Raw genomic sequence first — 8,765 nt, forward strand, 5'->3', positions numbered from 1 at the left:
GAAAATAGTAAGAGAATGGAAACAAAAGCTAAAAGAACAGAAGCTATCACCAGTCAGACTGGGAACTAAAAACAAAGAAATTTAAATTCACTGTTTAGCATTTTCGGATGATTTTGCCATTCTTTCTGAAAACCTAACAAATGCTGGAATACAAATCAATCTCTTAGAAGAAATAGTCAACAAAGCAACTCTAAGGATATCTGTTGAAAAAAAAATTATGACAAATATAAAAAAGGCTCCGGAATCCCTAGCAACAGATTTTGGCCAGATAAAGAGGGTAAATAAATTTAAATATTTGGGAGAAGTTATCCAAGAAAATGGCTTAGAAAAATTCGCTGGAGAAGAAAGAGTACGTAAAATGGAGAGAGCTTATGGAATTACTAGGGGTGTCTACAACAAAAGGTGTTTGTCTAAGAATTTGAATATACAGCATTACAACACAGTAGTAAAACCAGAATGACTTTATGCAAGTGAATGTTTAGTACCTAACAACAAATTACACAAACTTGAAATCCTAGAAAGTAAAATCATTCGAAAAATATAGAGGTATGGAAATTAAGAAGCAATGAAGAAGTTTATCGCAACACACAAAACATAAATGAAACACTACGAAAGAGGCGACTGCCATTTTTTGGACACTTTCACAGAATGAACAGCAACAGGTTAACAAAACAGATATTTAAATATCTTTGGGACAACAAGTCAAAAATGGCCTGGATTCAAGAAATTAGGAAAGATTTGTGTAGAAACAACATAAGTGAAAAAGATGCAGCAGAAAGAGAGATTTTCAAGGGGAAAGTGTTAAAAATGGATGAATTTCAAGGCAAGAGGGAAACGAAGACAGGGTCAAAATGGTTCGAAGAGAGAAAAAGGATACATAGTGAAAAACATGAAAAAATACTAGAGGATAAAGAAAGAACAACAAAGAAGAAAGCATTGAAATCGGTGCGTGGTCCTTAGATGACCCAAACGAAGAAAGAAAGAAGAATATTGTTCCTAACACGGGCAGCAAAAGTAAGAGGCCGCGATGCCAGCGTCTATGCCACGAGTTAAGCTTAGCTTATCGCGCCCTAAAACGCCTCTAAATTACATCGAAAACTTCAACCGTCGTTTTCTCAGAAACGATCGAATATGCGTATCTACGGATATCATGCAAACTGAAGGTGGTGGAAGGAGAAAGGAAAGGGAAGAAACCGATATCATCTGGACTGGTACTTTATGTGGAATCAACGACGAGTGAAATTGTTTTCTTGACCGGGACTCAAACCTGGGATCTTCTGCTTAGTAGGCAGGTGAGTTAGCCACTGCGCAACCCGGATACCGCGTTTACCGCAAATGCGCGAACTATCTCAGCACGCTCCCCGGTTGATCCACACTCCCATCTAACGCCATGTGTCCGCAGTCGCTGTCCATATCCTCCAGGCTCACAAGTTTAGATTGCCGTTGGAAGTCGAACATAAATTTGCACCAGCACTTAAAGTTGTGGATTCATTGTCCATCGAGGTGAATCAGTTGTATGAATGTGTGGTGTCTGTTCTTTCGGACATGACCGAAAGAACAGACACGACGCGTACATACAATCTATGGACAGGCCGAGACACGTGTTTGCTTATTTTGGCTTCCCTTCCACTGAACTAAGTTTCTGGGAAATCGGGTTATGGCACTTCCCGTGTTCTCCTCGTAAGATTAAATGTAGTTTCTCTTCGACTTGACTTAAACGACAAATATACGAAGTCAGCTACGACTATTATTACTGGAGCTATATGCATACTTCTAGTATATCAGAAGAGACGTAGGAAAACTACATCAAATGCGTATATGTTCTCGTGTTTAGGCGAACAGGTTTTGTGGAGACAGGTAAGCAGTCTAAAGGTTTGATACCACTACTGAGCTCTGCAAGAGAGCCACAGTTGGCAATGTTTACAATGCAGTAGCAGATTCTTGCCTTCTTGCCTTCCAGTTCAACTTATTTCTCGGATACATTAGTGAAAAACTTCGACGCCATTACTAAACAAGCGTTATATAACTGTACTCGTCGTCTAAAGACGGCTCGACTCTCTTTAAAAGTACACCGTTCCAAAATAATTCGATACATAAAGGGCAACTGTTAGGTGATACATGCTGTATATATGGTTAACGTAGTCACTTGTACTCATTCACGCAGTTCCTGGTGGGAACGAATAACGGTCTGTCCGGCTTGATTTCCCCCTCCTCTGACGAACAGATCGGCTTTACTCAGAAACGTTTAGGTCCGCGTGTGTATCTCCAGTCGGGCGGTAGTGAAAGTGGTTTCTGGCGACTTCTGCGAAGCCTGTAAGCGAGTGTGGCAGTTGCCGCTCTCTCACCTCTGACGTTAACCACGGGGAGGGAATGGTGCATTAAGGCAAGCAAACATCTTCCCGGAAATACTACAGTCGCTCCCGTAGTCTGGTACACTGCCAATTATAAGATTAACGTACTACTGTTTGCTTTTAAGACGGCTAACCCAATTATATTCGAGCTTAAGAGACATAACATTGAGCATAATATGTGATTCAGGGGGATTTCAAAAGTTCAGGTTCTGTCCGTTCGTCTGTTTTCTTATAACTAACACAAATCTACAGTTTTACTCCGGTCTTGACGAAATTTTGCACACTCTACCCTCACAATAGGATGAAGATCACTGCCTACATAAGATATGGTAATCTGCCTAGAAATACACTACTGACCATTAAAATTGCTGCACCACGAAGATGACGTGCTACAGACGCGAAATTTAACCGACAGGAAGAAGATTCTGTGATACGCATGATTAGCTTTTCAGAGCATTCACACAACGTTGGCGACGGTGGCGACACCTACAACGTGCTGACATGAGTAAAGTTTCCAGCCGATTTCTCATACACAAACAGCAGTTGACCGGCGTTGCCTGGTGAAACGTTGTTGTAATGCCTCGTGTAAGGGGAGAAATGCGTACCATCACGTTTCAGACGTTGATAAAAGTCGGATTGTAGCCTATCGCGATTGCGGTTTATTGTATCGCGACACTGCTGCTCGCGTTGATCGAGATACAATAACTGTTAGCAGAATATGGAATCGGTGGGTTCAGGAGGGTAATACGGAACGCCGTGCTGGACCCCAACGGCCTCGTATCACTAGCAGTCGAGATGACAGACATCTTATCCGCATCGCTGTGATGCATCGCGCAGCCACGTCTCGAGCCCTGAGTCAACAGATGGGGACGTTTGCAAGACAACAACCATCTGCACGAACAGTTCGACGACATTTGCAGCAGCATGGACTATCAGCTCGGAAACCATGTCTGCGGTTACCCTTAAAGCTGCATCACAGACAGGAGCGCCTGCGATGGTGTACTCAACGACGAATCTGGGTGCGCGAATGGCAAAACGTCATTTTTTCGGATGAATCCAGGTTCTGTTTACAGCATCATGATGGTTGCATCCGTGTTTGGCGACATCGCGGTGAACACACATTGGAAGCGTGTATTCGTCATCGCCATACGGGCGTATCACCCGGCGTGATGGTATGGGGTGCCATTGGTTACACGTCTCGGTCACCTCTTGTTCGCATTGAAGGCACTTTGAACAGTGGACGTTACATTTCAGATGTGTTACGACCTGTGGCTCTACCCTTCATTCGATCCCTCCGAAACCCTACATTTCAGCAGGATAATGGACGACCGCATGTTGCAGGTCCTGTACGGGCCTTTCTGGATACAGAAAATGTTTGACAGCTGCCCTGGCCAGCACAATCTCCAGATCTCTCACCAATTGAAAACGTCTGGTCAATGGTGGCCGAGCAACTGGCTCGTCACAATACGCCAGTCACTACTCTTGATGAATTGTGGTACCGTGTTGAAGCTGCATGGGCAGCTGTACCTGTACACGCCATCCAAGCTCTGTTTGACTCAATGCCCAGGCGTATCAAGGCCGTTATTATGGCCAAAAGTGGTTGTTCTGGGTACTGATTTCTCAGGATCTATGCACCAAAATTGCGTGAAAATGTAATCACATGTCATTTCTAGTATCATATATGTGTCCAATGAATACCCGTTTATCATCTGCATTTCTTCTTGGTGTAGCAATTTTAATGGCCAGTACTGTATATACAGCGAGGTGACATAAGTAATGGGCTAGTGATATGAACATACGCAGATGGGGTTAGTATTACGTACACAAGGTATAACAAGTCAGCGCATTGGCTTGTACTCAGGTGATTTATGTGAAAAGGTTTCCGACGTGACTATGGAGGCACGACGGGGCTTAACAGACTGAACGCGGAGTAGTATTTGGAGCTAGATGCATGGGACATTCGATTTCGGAAATCTTTAGGGAATTCAATATTCTGAGGGCCATAATGCCAAGAGTGCGCAGAAAATACGAAATTTCATGCATTACCTTTCACCACGGGCAATGCATTGACCGGCAACTTCCACTTAACGACGAAGAGCAGCGGCGTTTGCGTAGAGCTGTCAGCGCTTTCAACAAGCGACACTTCTTGAAATAATCTCAGAAATCAATATGGGACGTGCGATGGGTGTATTCGTAAGGACAGTCCGGTGAAATTCGGCATTAATTGGCTATGGCAGCAGACAGTCGCCTGCAGCGCCTCTTCTGGGCTCGTGACCATGTCGTTTGCGCCCTAGATAACTGGAAAACCGTGGCCTGATGAGGTGAGTTCCTGTTTGAGTTAGTAAGAGCAGATGGTAGGGTTCGAGTGTGGCGCAGATCCCACGAAACCATTGATCCAAGTTGTCAACAAGACACTGTGCAAGGTGGTGATTTCTACATAATGGTGTGGCCTGTGTTTGCGTGGAAGAGACTGGTTCAAATGAACCGATCATTGACTGTGAATGGTAACGTTCTGCTGCTTGGAGACCATGTGGACTTCATGTTGGCAGACAATTATGGAATTATTATGGATGACAATGCACCAGGTCACTGGACCACAAATGTTCGCGATTGGTTTGAAAACATTGTCGACAGTTGGAGCGAGTGATCTGGGAACCCAGATCGCCTGACATAATCCCATCGAAAAATTATGGGACATAATCGAGAGAACAGTTGAAGCACAAAATCCTACACCGGCAACACTTCCGCAATTATGGACGGCTATAAATGAGGCATGGCTCAATATTTCTGCAAGGGTCTTTCAATGACTTGTTGAGACATTGCCACGCCGAGTTTCTGCACTACACCAGGCATGAGGAGGTCCGACACGATAAGATATCCCATGACTTTTGGCACTTCAATGTATTACGTAATATGTGAAGGGGAAACGTTGTTACATCTAAAAGTTGTTGGCCGATTTACGTGAAATTTCTACACAATTGTCCAATGAACATTTGGGCGGACACAGGCTATATATTTTTTAACATATACAATATCTGCATATACAGATAAAATATATAAAGGAGGAACGTTGTTACTGAAAAGTACTTGACAGATTTACTTCAAAGATCTTGGCCTATGTACTTGGGATTTCGACATTCAGATGCAATAATGAAAAACTTAATGAAAAATTAAATGTATTCCAGACGAAATATATCGTGGTAAACTAACCGTAATTCCTATCGCGAAAATAAATTACAGCAGAGATAACCGTCTTCACGTCACTAGATGAAGAGACGAGAGAAAGCTTGATTGCAGATCGTTATTAGTTAGTTGCAGATGTTACATATGATACATAGCCTAGAAAATACTTTAGTCCGTGTTTAGCAACCATTTTTAATATTAAAATCCTCAATGTCGTACAAACGCTAAGGATGTCATGGATATAGTACCAAAAAAGTCACTAGAACGCGGGCTGATCGAAAGATTGAACAGCACTCGAGATTTGCAGAACTGTGTCGTAAAATGTTCGAGTAATTTGAGTCACGCTCCATCAGAGCCCTACATGAAACAATAAAAACTGAGCTGAAACAATGGAATATGAATATCCAAAAACACGAGTTAATTATCGCAAAATGTGACAACAAATGTTATCTTTTCATACAACTGAAGACGCATTTCGTCGCATTTCGTTGACGCCTAGTACTTCAAATATGTCCTTCGATTTCAAAGCGATTGCAGTTTCGCATGCGACTTTCATTCCGTGTCAGTATCAACAACGCTCAGGGCCAATTACTTTCTGGTCATATAGCAACACCTGGAACTGCAGCTAGAGTATCAATAAAATACAAAGTGATCTCTGCAAAATTTTAGTTAAAAAAATTATTTTGTGCGCAGTCAATACTAGACACAAATAATGAAAGTCAATACGAGTTATTAATTTAGTTAACTTTCGAATTTAGATTCAGTTAAACGCGAATTGCTCTTGCAAACTTGACATCATGAAAAAGTAAAATTTTTCCGTATTACTAGCTAAAATTTTACTATTTGATCAAACGTATGCGTAAGTTAGCACTAGGTATCACGAGATACGGAGCCGCCACAATAAAAGGGGTCGGAGACTGTTGTGTTGTCAATATACAATCAGCAAAAACAGAATTGGAAGGGCAGGAGAGCTCATTGACTGTGAACCCGAATGACACCTATTCTAAAGATGTCCAAGTCGGCTGTGGGTGATGTGAATGCGAAGTGGAAACGCGGAGGAACAACCGTAGCTTAACGAAATTCAAGCAGGTCTCATATCTAAGAGTAACGTCGCAAGGTGATTTAAAATGGAAGTAGTACGTCAGGTTGTTAGTAGGAAAGGCGAATGCTCCATAAAGAAAACGGCAAATACAACGTTAATGCGACCAGTTCCTGAGTACTGTTGGAGGTTTTGGGATCCTCACCAGGCTGGATTAAAGGAAAATATCGAAGCAATTCAGAGATGTCCTCCTAGATTTATTGCCGATATGTTCAATCAGCAAGCAAGCATTGCCGAGGTACTTCATGAATTCAAATGGGAATCTCTGGAGGGAAAACGACTTTCTTTTTGAGAAACACTTTTGGGGACATTGAGATAACCCGCATTTGAAACTGACTGCAGAACGATTCAATTGCCGTCAACGTACATTTCGTTTAAGGACCACGGAGATAATATGCGGGCAATTAGGGCTCGCACGGGGGATAAGTTTTTTCCCTCGTTCTGTTTGCGAGAAGAACAGAAAAGGAAATGAGTACCCTCCACCATGCACATTATAGTAAATGTAGACGCAGATATGCTGATGGAGAAGGACTGTCGAGAAGTAAAGAGGATAGTTGTAAAAAACCACATGAAATTAGTGGAATGAAGGAGCTACCAGAAGTCCAGCTAGCAAAACTTTCGCAGGGACTTAAAAAAGTTGGGGTTCGAGTAGCTCATCACAAGCCATACATTACTGAAGCCTAAGTAACGCTTGAGGTGGTATAAAGAGTGACGTCACTAGACAGTGGGTGATTTCGAACGAGTGATTTGGAGTGATGAATCACGCTATACCCTGTGGCAGTCCAATGGGAGGGTTTGGATTTGGGGTTGACAAATGCCTGGAGAACGTTACACGCCATCAGGCGTAGTGCAGCAGTGGACAACGGAGGAAGTGTTGTTGCAATATGGGGTATTTTTGTGACCAGAATGTGGCCGCTTTATTGTGCATATCCCGTTAGCTGTGAGTACTTATCCTTTCCAACGGGTCGAAGCTCGTGCCTTGGGCCTGAGGTTGTTAGTATATCCTTTTCAAGCCCCACGTTGCGGCGCCAAATGTATACCGATGACTCTTCTTTTAGTCGTCTTCCTGTTTGTTCCTCCTTCTTGAGATCTCTTGATGAAGAGACACGATGTAATAAGTTCCGTACTGATGCAATGAAGTTACGCAACAGTTGGTCATTTAACTTTTGAAACTGCCGGTTTATTGGCATTTATGGAAAGAAAAACACTCTCATACTCTCATGCGGTCGCGTGTAACATTTTGCGCGTGTAATGGGATTTACTGCGTCGCAAATCTTTCTGATGAATTAATTATGCTGCATTAAAGTGTTGCTAGGCAACGTAATCAAGACGGTGATACGTGTCTCAATTAAAACTGAGCCTCGATATTTTAAATAAACTTTCGGTTCATTTTTTTTATCAAAATCAGTACTTGTCTCAAAATTAACTTCCAACGTAGTGCATGAAGTCCAAACACATTTGCCACTATTGTAGGCGATTTACAGGACAGCTCGATTACGCACTGGCGTGTAACGTATTTTAAATCGGGCGCGCAAGTTTCAGTTTTCCCTAATGGGCTAAACGGCTCTTTTGTAACAACGTGATCTCACGTAAAGTCTAACTGGAACTGGATTTGTCTCCATCCGAGTCAAAACCATAAAAAAATACAATTCACCGCACAGGTCAACGAACTGTACACGCGTACTTTTGCATTCTAAGTGATAACTCGTCTCAGAGTAAAAGCCGTACATAAATTCACACTTTTTTCATGCATACAAAAATCAAAACACCTTTATGTTAAACAGATAAATTATGGCATGCAATTACTAATTAAACATTTCCGATTCTGAATAAACTTCAAGAACTTGTATTTCATAATCAATCAAATTTATCGCCTGAGAGAAGCTATTAGTTTGCTAAAACGGATTCAATTTACAGTCAACTCGTGTCTGGACGATGACGCCACGAATCGACGCTTGCTTGAGATGAACGAAATACCTCCTGTACTGAAGAACGCTGTCCGTTGAGTGATTTACGGACTTTTATAACAAACTTCGGTACCCCTTGTATCGCTACACGGTCTCACTGATGAATACTTCTCCTCACTGACAGTCCGCTTTGAACACACATGCAGCGTTTAAGGAATCTACTTC

The sequence above is a fragment of the Schistocerca americana genome, chromosome 3 (assembly GCF_021461395.2).
Source record: "Schistocerca americana isolate TAMUIC-IGC-003095 chromosome 3, iqSchAmer2.1, whole genome shotgun sequence".
Lineage (NCBI taxonomy): Eukaryota > Metazoa > Arthropoda > Insecta > Orthoptera > Acrididae > Schistocerca > Schistocerca americana.